We start from the raw sequence: 11,633 nt of genomic DNA on the forward strand, positions 1-11,633 counted from the left end.
TGTACATATTCATATATGGTAACCTCCAAAGCTGCGGCTATGACAGCAGTGTGCTAAGGGGCGAGAATGGAAACCTTAAATTAACCAGAAGATCTGAAAAAAAAGGAAAAACCAAAAAAGCTTGAATTTTACTTTTCTCAATTGAACTGAGACATAAATTAGATAAATAATACAATTATCAAAACAAAGAGCAGAATCCAAAAAGCACCTCATCTTTACTAGCTTACATTTTACTTACATTGAGGTGTTCTGATAGGCAGGATATTTTGCCCAAACAGACCCTACGGTAGGATACTTCAAGAAAGTTAGGTCCCATGTCAGTCACGTGCTTGAGGATTATATATTCCAGGTGTGCATTTAACTTCTCATCAGCTGTGAAAGTCACCTGCATAACTGAACCTAAGGTCTGAACAACAGGGTCTGACTGCTGCAGCATAACCAACCTCTGGTCTCTCAATTTTGTCGTGCAAGGATTCTAAAAAAGCATTTGTGGGGTAAGTTTACTATGACAACCTGAGATGCCTTTATGTACTTTCTCATGCCAGAGTCCTAAGGGTCCCCTTTTTCATTCTCATTCAAAGTAGAGGGAGAAACTTCTCCCCTCTTTTCTTTCTGACAAGGACAACTGAAATGCAGCAGGGCTCTCATGATTCCAGGAGCTGCAGCAGTAAAAAGAAATGCACAAACAATTGAGTGCACACATTGAAACCATAAGGTCATTGTGAGAAGTGCCATTTTTTCTGGTCCAACTGCAATTAATTGGAACATTGCTACTGTTTTCCAAGGCCAGCAGGACTGCCTTTTCCTGCCTGCTGAGCTCTGTGGCAGGTGAGTTTCAGTAGGATGAATTCCAATTTAATTAACAGAAACAAATTTTATTAAAGAGAAGGAAAAAAAAAAAGCCCAGACAACAAATTGTTCCTACAGTTCTCTCTAAATGAATGTATGCTTCATATAGAAAATGAAAAGGTAATACAAAGAAACTTGGCTGCCTTCCACTCCTAGGAGATGCTAGAAACCCATTTGACACTACATTTTAAAATACCATTTATACTATCACTGGATACCTTAGTTGGAGGACCCCATGATGGATGGATTTTTTTTCTCTCCTTGAAAAGCATCCATTTTCTCTCTTGGGCTGCAAACATAAATACAGAAATAGATCATTCTGAATTGGTCTGTTTACAATTATTTATTTAATGGCTAACTACAGTGTCTTGAGCTACTAATACATAATTTAAATGTCTCACAAATACAGCATTTGGTTTTCAATTCATTCTCTGTACATATTCAATAAACTGAGCATGTGAAAATAATAAAGGAAGTGAGGCCTCAGTTATCAATTCTGACAGGGTTCACAATCCTTCTAAATGTGTCTTTAAGTCACTTTAGCTTGCATTTGAACATAATTATCATGACAGGCATGGCTTCAACTGAGCCAACAGAGCTTTAAAATAAATACTGGAAGCTCCTTGCTCAACATTGATTCAAGGTCTGAGTCCCAATCTGGCAGACATCCCCATTTCCCTCAGTAACCCCAGTCCTGGCATGGCCTGGCAGGGTGAGGAATTCTTTGTTATCTAGGGTGAGGGTCATCAGAAATGTCTGCAGGAAATAAAATACCCAGCCTTGAAATTCAGCTTTTGTCATGCCTCCACTTCTTTTTCCAGAGCTGATCTAGATTTGGGGCTTATTTGCCCTTTGTACAGGGATGAACATCCCTGCCATGCCCCATCTCCAGAGGAGCCAGACAATTTTTCAGGCTTTCTGCTGAAGTCCCACAGGACTATCTGTGTAGCCTCTCTGCACAGTACCAGTACTTACACTAAAACTCTTTGCATGTGAAAACATTGCAGCCCACATTTCTCACTTGCACTCATCTAGGCTTTACCAGGGCATCCATTTCATATTGCAATTAAAAGCTACTCTAGCATGCAGGAGTTTAAGAAAAAATGCACCTTTAAGTATACTGTATTGTGCTGCAGGAAGGCAGATCTTCAATGAAATCTAGTCTGCTTTGATTAATAATTGATTATATTTTTGCATAGGACAGAAAAAAATTCCAAAGACACTCTCCCTATTGATCTGAAAGACTTAAATAAATGAAACTGATTCAAACTTTTGCCTATGCTTGTTAACGATTGATAAAATGGCAGTACTGAGCAGAGGCAGTCATATGTACAAATGTAAGGATGGTGATAGAGTTTAAAACTGCATCTGGTTCAACTTCTTAAAAAAAACTTATTTAATGTTGAACAGCCAGAAAACCTGTATATACTGACAGTACAAGGTTATGCATATCTTCCATAGGTATTGCAATGTATGTTAACATACAAGAAGTAGTGAAAATTGTGCAGGCACTTAAATGACAAAGATAAAGATTTGGGTTCAATAAGTACAGTTCATCAGTCTGACCTCTATCATGTGCAACTTTTTCAAACAGATATTGGAGAAAATAATAATCAAGATGCAGAAAAAAAAGTGGAGGCCAAAAGGCAATGTGATTTTAGGAATGACAGATCACGTTAGACTAAAATTGTTTGGATAGTTGTATGTCTTGATCAGAGAAAAGTGGTAGATCTAATCTTTGGACTTTGCTTATATGTGACTTAGGCCCACATGGAAAATTATCTGTGGAGCTGGAGAAGATGTGGGTTGTATTTTGTTTGTGGTTTGGTGAGGTGTGTTTGCTTGTTTGTTTTTTAATTTACTCCCATTGCTCCAGTTCACTCCAACAGACTAGTCCTCTTTGAATTTCAACAACTTTCACTGAGTTTGTAGGTTGGTACTCTGAGCACTGATAAAGACAGAGGGTTTTCTTCTATCAGAAGCTGCCATGGCTTCTCCTGTGGCTGACAGCAGAGGCAGCAGCGTCTCAGCAGCACCTTGAGCTCAACATCACCCTGTACAAACTTGAGGAGCTACTGGAAGATTTGCCTGGGTAAGAAGCAGAAGTTTGCTCTGTTTGATCTGTGGGAGAAGTTTCAGAATCAAGGTGAGGGGATTCTAATTAACCAGCAAGGATGCACTGGGAGGGCATTTCCAAGCAATGCATATTTGATTAGAAGAGCTGAGAGGCAGAGGCAATCTATAAAATAAGACTGATGACTCATTGACTGTCAGTCTGTGCCTTGCTGTGCATCAATATTTCTACTGGAAGTTCACAAAATTAAAAATATTAATGGGTCAGATTTGGCCCCAGAAGTTTTGAAAAAAAGTTAAGTAGAGTGAAGTTATTTCCACAAAATCATTTTGTCTTTCCAGCTGCATTTTAGCTAGTGGCAAGTACTGCTGCTCTCCAGTGTTTCTAGTCCCATTGCTTCTTCCAAGTTCAAATTCCCCTCTTAGACCAAATGGCCTGTATTTGAGAATGGCTCATTTGGTGTACACGAACATTTATAAAAAATGCCCTCCTAAAAAATACCACTGCACACAATTCTCCCTAGCAGGACTACAAAAATGAACAAGTCTCATAGGAGAGACATGAGGTACTGACAAAAGGAGAACAAGTCAAGATGAAGAATCACATCAACAAATCAAACTAGCCAGAAGCACAGTCCCTTCAAGGCTTTTTCCTTGCATTTCTATGTCAGGCTCATGCCTACTGCAACACATCAATGGTAGAAAGCAAAACAGAACACGGATTTAAATATATAAAATTAGTTTGGTATATGAAAAGCAGTCAAAGTTGACATTGCTCAGTTGAGAAGTGAATACATTTCACTTTATTTACCTTTGACTATAGCATTGCATGGGAAAAAGATGAGGGGGAAAAGGCAGTAGTTTTCATTTGCCAAAGAGATCATTGGTAAGGACCGGTGTCCATTCCAATAGCTAAAAAGTTAAATGTCCAAGGATTATCATATTTTGACATACCATGTTTTTCTTCTGTGTTGGATGATTTCAGTCTACCATTTTGCACCTAAGAAATTATTCTGGGTGGAGATGCCTGGGCATGCACAGGTCACTCCTCAAATGACTGATGGGAGAAGTGCCAGGCTGTGCTTTGGTTTTGTGGAGTTGGTAAGACTCTTAAATCCAGTGATTTCCCACGTGATTATTGATAAGGATTTCAGACTAGAATCTGTGTCTATGACTGTGCCAGGACAGGTTTGAGAGGTGTGTTTCACAGTCCTTACCACCCTACAAATGACAGTCACAATGAATAAGTTAATCCAGTGACATCAAAATCCATTAGCATTTTATACTCACTTTAGTACAGACAGGATCAGACTCTGCCACCTTACTGCCTGTAACCTACCTTACAAAATAAAGAGTTACAAAAAATTAATTAAATCAGTGCTGAAACTCCTGTGACTCTAGAGACTTGAGAACAAGCCTGTGGTGTGAAAAGCCAGCAGGATACCTTCTGCAGGAAAAACTAAGCAGAATTGCTTTTCACTCAGTAAGCAGTAGAAAAGCACCAGCTACTGGACAGCCTCTCACAAGCTGAGTGTACAGCTGAATCAATACTTTCAGTTTTACACTCTTACATAGAGAGTGGATAGAAAAGTTTATATTCCAGTCATGATATCTGATGGCTCAACAACAAAGACTGTTAAAGAAAAATGAAAAAAAAAGCCCAGAGGCATTTAAAAATTCATTGGGTGACAGTGGGTACCTTGCCTTTATGTAGGAAATGCTTCCACTAAAGAGACTTTAGCAAAATTAATTAGGTCATCAGAAAGGTTTACAAGTTACATTCACTGAGATAGCAATTTTCATGAAGCAGTCTCTTGAAATAACTAGCTAAACTCTATAAAGAAAAATCACTTGCTGGGTATATCCCTGCAGATTAAATACACTTGGTAGAAGGAGAAGCATTTAAAAAATTCAAATCAGTCTTCTTGTAAGCAGTGAATGAAGCAAAGTCCTCCCATGCCACATCCCCAACTTTAAGTATGTGCAGAAACACTGTTCAGGTCACCAAGAAGCAAGTCTGCCCTTTGAGCAGCTCATGCCTTTCAGAGAACAGGCTGTCCAGTGACAGCAGGGCTTGCCCCCAGGAGACAGGAACCTGCACTACTACACCGCTTCTGGCTCAGTGCAGGGTAGGGGAGACTGTGGCACCCTTGGGCTGCTGCAGATTGAAGGAAACAATGCAGAGACTCAGCTAAAAGCCAGCTCGGTCCTAGTAAGCAAAAAACAAGGGATTTTTATCTTGTTTATCCTATATTATGTGCAGTTAAGACTGATGGTAAATTACCTAGCTGCATGTCTGTTGGTGACTGAGGGGTTACAGCAGCAACCAGCAGTGCCCTTAAACACATGCTTAGATTTGTCTAGTAAATCATACAGCTGTACTGCTGCTCCCCACATGCTGTTCTGTACTTTTCTACAAACCCCTCTTGCTAGGTGAATGAACTCATTCTGTTAAGAGCACTGCATTCAGAAGCATTGGTTTAGACTGGACTGCTCTTCCTGTGGGCTGTCGGAAAGAAGGACCTGGTAAAGCCACCCCAGAGGAGATGAGAGTATAGCAGAAGGTAGATACTGTGGAAAAGGGGTGGTACATCATCTTCAATGAGTGTGATAAAAGGACATCTTGGGGCCCTGTATGGCAGCACTGAATGATGTCCCATGGCTTTAAAAGGCATAAATATGCTTACCTTTTGTTATTTTGTCAGGCATGTCCCATTTTCACAATTGACTTCCAGTGTAAGCCTTTTACAGTAGCTATGTAATTTTTGAGGATGTAGTCTGAGGACTCCATCATTTTTGAAATTTTTATGTGAACTGAATTGCTCTTGAATATGTGAACGTAGAAAACTGGACAAAGGCCCCTAAGATGCAGGTTAGTGCCTTATGTGGGCACAAGCATGGGGATCCTGCTTCAATTCAGAAAAGTGCTGCCCATCGTGAAGGTGAACCTTTGCAGTTTGAAGGATGGCTGGCTTGTCTACAAAATATGTAATTCTTTAATGTCTGAAACTGTCTGCAGAGTAGTCAGCAGACCCTAGTGTTTCACAGCAGCTGACAGCTCATCTCAGGGAGCAAGCGACTTCAGAGATACCAATGCTTGACTTATTTCCAAGGAAAAAAACCCTGTTTTATAAAACACTGATTAAAAGTAGATTTGGGTTCCTAAATTAATGCAGCCCAAATATCAGGAAAAACCCCAAGTGCCATAGATTGAAAATTCTGACAAAGCTGCTGCAGACCAAAGCAAAGGCAAATGAGCATTAAACCATCAGTATTTCAGTGACTGGTTTTCTTGCATGGGAAGAAGCAGTAAAACATTTGCATTATACAGTGGTGTGCTGCGCAACATGGAAATGCCTTCAGCACAAGTGTCCAGTGATTTGTACAGTGTGGGTACTCACACTCTGCAGTAAAATAAACACTGAGTAGCAAAAAGGGAAATCTGATGGCTTTTTTCATATTGCTCCTCTTCTGTGTGCATGTTCTTGCCTTTGGAATGTGCTGCTCCTGGTCAGGGCTGGCCTGGAGCCCATGTTACATGACATACTTTTCCCTAGTCAAGTCCACAGGCAAGACACCAGGTCATTTCACAACACCTACCTCAGGTTCATGTGTGACCATGTCTTCTCTTGGATTGTTTGTCTGTGACAGCTGTGAGCTAAATGTGCCCTGAACTTCCAGCAGAGGCCTTCATCTTTGTAATTTTGGCAGGGGGGAAGGCAGCCCTCTGCACTCCACACTCCTCTTGAGCAGGAAATGCAACTTCCTGGGGAAGCCTTTGCAGCCACCATGCGCATCAGCTTTGCAGCTAGTCCCACACTCCACAAGAACAGCTTTGGCATACCTGGGAGCCTCAAGAACAAGGATCTGTGTGGAAGCTCCTCCAAGACAAGACACCAGAACCCATGCTAGTCACAGCAGGTAGAAAGCAGCTCCAAAGAGCTGCCCTGTATTCAGGAGAGCTGTAAACCCTCCAAGATCCACAGTGATATTAGGAAGGGCTGAAATCTGCAGAGTGACCCCAAGTATTTGCTTTACTTCTAGGCCCACAGGTCCCCTGGAACCTTCCCACCATGTTACCTTTCCAGATGGTATCCCCTAGCTCTCCCCAAAAGTGGCACATTTCCTCAGGTGAGCTGGTACATGGCCAGAAATACATTTATTTGATGCTGAAAACCAACACATGCCAGGTGCCACCACTTCTTCCACACATGCGGTTCACCCTATGGCAGAGCACAAGTACATTTAACACCAGTGATGGTGACTGAACCCTTAGCTAAGGCATGTGGGCAAGTGCTCCCTGCAGCCACTGCTCCTGGTAGTACTTAGCTTAGGGACCAGGGCCTCTGCATGCCCAATACCTTGGTTTGTGTTACCATCAGCAGTATACACAAGGTGTCCCAGGAGACCGGGGATGCTGGGCAGCCTGAAGCCAGAGCAAAGAATTTTCAGTTTGCCTGGTACCACCTTACACTTCTAGAGAAGTTTTCTTCACTTCACCACAGAGCCTCACACTGCAGCAGAAAGGAAAAGAGAAAAACAAGACCCACAGTTTTACAGGCGCCACGGGGAGAAGGCATTTTGCCCAGCTTTGGCATACTCACTCAAGGAGATGGATGAAGAAAGGCAGAACAGTAGATGGAATACAGTGCTGGAGACTGGGTGAGCAAAGGGAGGGAAAAAACTCTCTGAGTAAGACTGAGATGATTATAGGACATGGAGTGTGCAAAGGAGGGTGATAACTAGAGTATAGTGGGATGGAAGAGGAGAAAGAGATAGTACCAGGACAGAGATCAGAAGATTTGGACAGTCTTTCAATTACAGAGCAGAGAGAAAATGCAACACAGAGCTGCACTGGAAGAAACAATAAGCTCAGGAAACAGAGGCATAAATTCTCACTGGATTGATATTCCTTGCGTACAGCTGGTACCACACAGACATGCTCCACAAATCTGTCATAAGGCAAAGTCTGCCCCAATATCACCTGCTGCTCCAAGGGGAACGCAAGTTTTCTTTTCAATACCACTTTCTCCACATCTTGACATTTCTCCCAGTGCTGCAGCACGGAACCTCTAGCCCTCCAGCGTAGAAAAGACTCTAGAGAAGAACTAACATTTCCCTCCAAGGCAAGGAGAAATAGGCATTGTGCTAGTGGATACTGGTGTTATGACCTATGCAAAAACAGAAACCTCTCAGTGCAGCGTGGAGGGTTGTGGAGGAGTCTGGGAGAAAGAGATGAGACTGGTTTTGGTGTGGGGCCCTGGGCAGTGGGGCGCTCTGGAGAGTCAGCCGCACCCTCCAGCAACGAGGTGCCAAACAATCACTGCTGCTCCTTCCAGATGCTGAGGCAGGGGGAGAGCCTTTGAGTGGAGAGTTAATTATAGGGATTGTATTCAATTTCCTACAATTAAGGGAACCCATCTGTAGAGATTTTACTTAATGGAGATCTTGTGGGGTGTTTCAGTTTGGCTGGAGGGTTTTACTGGGTGTACTCTGTTTCCTTGGTATTTTCTGTAGTTGTGCAGTCATTAGCTTTGGCCATTAAAGACCGGGAGACGGCAATAAATGAGGGATGGACAACACAGTGATTTTCATACATAGCAGATGGACATATTTGCCTCTTCCCCTGGCTCCTACCATCTTTTCCTAATTAATACAACCACTAGCTACAAAAGTATTTTTTAATTTTTTTTTAAAAAATGGGTGGATGGTGCAATTCATGTGCATGAACCCACTTTTAAAAATTAAATGAGGACAATTCGCCCCATATAATATATCAAATATAAACAGGCATAGGGTGAATATTAGTAAGAATTATCAAAATAAACTTTTTCTATCTAAAGCATTTTAATTTCATTTTTTTCTGTGTGTTACAATTAAAACTTATCAACATTACCATTGATCTGTTTGTTTTCTCCCAGCTTCCTTTAGGCATAACCGCCTTCTGGGATAGACTTTTTTTTTTTAACCTGCTGTGTTTCTCCTAAACACATCTCAAAATGAGCATTTCATAGAAACAAAAAGTAACTTAAATAATGTGCGTCACACTTAGCATGTGCCTAAGGCACAACAATGCACTAGAGTTTGTGCAGCCATGAGTCTGTAACTAAAAGCTCAAACCACAGGGCATCTCCTCTTGCTGCAGGGACTTTGGCTCTAGCATATGCACATTCCTTCATTCACGAACTGACCAAAAGGTACCACACTGCTGGCTGCTGCAGTAGACTATTTAGGTTTTGCTTGGTTTGAATTATTCCTCATGCCCTAATTATTCCCTGTTTCCCCAGACACAGCTGGAGGCTGGGAGCTGCCAGGCTTGCTAGCCAGGCAGGGCTGGTAAAGCCCTGGTGTGAAGTGGGGAGGCTGAGCACTCCTGGCTCACCCTGCTTGCAAAATGATGTCCTGACAGAAAGAAGCCATCAGGTCACCCAGGCATGACTGACTACCCTTTGGAAGATTCCATCACACACTGTCTCCAGCTGCATCCTGCCTGTCCCTAAGATACAACAAAGGTCTGGGAGTGAAACCCATGCAAAGCAATAGAGGCAACCACTCTGTTTTCTAGACCCTGCATGTTGAATGCCATAGCCCATAGTCACCTGTGTTACAGCCCAATTCAGATACTCCTCCTGGGTCCAATCCTCAGCTGTGTGGGAGAGGCTGCTTCCTCCGGGAGGGTCATGGAGCTGGAGGAGGCCACTGCTGCGTGCTGTGGTTCCATAGATGCAGCTGGAGAAGTTTATCCACTTATATGAAGGTGCCTTGACTTTCTTGCTGCTTGGATTTTAGTTCAGTTCCTTCTATTTTTTTTCTCATTTTCAGAGACCATTTTTCATTCACTATCTGTAATGAGACATTCATTCCACAGCAATATCCAGCTCATCAATCTTTCCTTTCAAGAGCACTGCTGGTTTTAGTGATCCTCTATTCCTTTCATATACAAGGCCATACACACACACATATATGTGTGTGTATAGAGAAGATTTCTTTCTTTCTGTCTTTTTGTTCTTTGCTGTTTTTAAGTTGCTTGCACCATTCTTGAAATTACCTGGTCTTTGGTTATCTTACTGATTTATTGTTGCCCCCAATACTCTTTCTTGTGTCTCTCAGGAAAAGTATTAACAACTTTCCTGTTATTCCCTTTCTATGCCATTCCTGCTTGCTAGCTGTCCAGTGGGATCTATCTACTCATGCATAATTTTTTGGTGAAATGTGCTCTGTGCAGCAGTGAAGAATATCCATTTTGATCTTCGGAGAGCTAGTTTGAGTCAAAGGTGGATTCTTACTAACCTCAGATTACCATTTAAGAGGCTTTATAACATCTACCCTCCTAACAAGGTCTACCAGATTGCTCAGAGCCCCAGCAAACAGCCCTGCTTCCTCTCCTCTTCATGCTCACTCAGCTCCCAGTGCAGTCATTCCCAAAGTTTCAAAGCCAAAAAGCTTTACATATTGTCTCTTCTCCATCTCAATGCCTGGAACAAGCCGTGGTCGCCTTTACTACTCAGTCAAGTGTTACTGAGAACACTGTACAGAGACATCATGCTATGCAAACCATCAGGCTTTGGGGGTTTGAGGCAGAGAGAAAGGCAACTTCTCCTGTGGGAGCGGTGCAGAAAAACAAACCAGCTGTCTGGATTGAAATCATGAGCAGTTAACAGTAGTTGCAATTATCCAGAACAGAACTTTGTAAATATTTGCAAATTGCACCCTACTTTTGCATGAAGAGTGGCAACCCATGAGGGAGCTCTCCCTAGATCAGAGGGATGTCATCTGAGGGAATTCTGAAGGTCAAGGGTTCAAGAGATAATTTCAAAATATCTTCTTAATTAGAAGCAGCACAGTCTAGTCTGCTGTGTGAAGATGGGCACAAGAACTACAGATTAAAATTAGAGAGGGTGATTGGACGGAAACTCTGCCAGAGAGTTCTCATCCTAAGACACAGCATGGCAGGGATTCCAGCGGGAAGAGCTCCCACCCCTGCCTGCCTCCAGCATCCAGTAGAGACGCCACAACTGTCAGACTGCAGTTAGCAGGACCCATTCATTTATACTTGTCCCGGGAGAAGAGCTTGGCTTCAAAATGAGTGCTCTTGCATACTAGAAAGACTTCCTTGGGAGGGGGTGGGCCTACATCTCCTTTTTCAGGCACTGGATGCTGAAAGAAACTTATGGATCATAATACTTACCACATTAAAATGCATCATGTCATGATAGCTGTAGAGACAGAAACTCACCCCAGATCATCTGATAAAAATAGTTACATGGGGAATGGAATCTACCACCACCTCAGTGAAGCCACAGGAATCTTTTTCCATTGTAAATATGCTCCATGCAATGATGCCAGCTCTCACAGGAGCAATAGCAAAACATAAATCACACTAACTGGTAACAGCATCCACCAAACAATGCAAAATGGCTACAGATTGAGGCTTGGCTCTGCCTGCAGAGAACTGTGTCTGAACTTGGGAGCATTTGCTGGGGCAGCCAGAGGAGAGACTCCAGGCTCTGCTCACATCATGGGGAGGAAGACACAAATCTGGGACACAGACTTCACAGAAAATTCACACTCCTGTGTATTTTGTTGCTATTCTGCTTATGGGGAGAGTGTTAATCAACGTGTCAGCAGAGCCCCATGGAAAGAGTACTAGATGGAGTTTGGGCAGGAGCTACCCATGGCACCTGTGTGAAAGAGCTAAGTGCCTGTCAGTG

This window comes from Catharus ustulatus, chromosome 4, assembly GCF_009819885.2.
Source record: "Catharus ustulatus isolate bCatUst1 chromosome 4, bCatUst1.pri.v2, whole genome shotgun sequence".
In the NCBI taxonomy this organism is placed as follows: domain Eukaryota; kingdom Metazoa; phylum Chordata; class Aves; order Passeriformes; family Turdidae; genus Catharus; species Catharus ustulatus.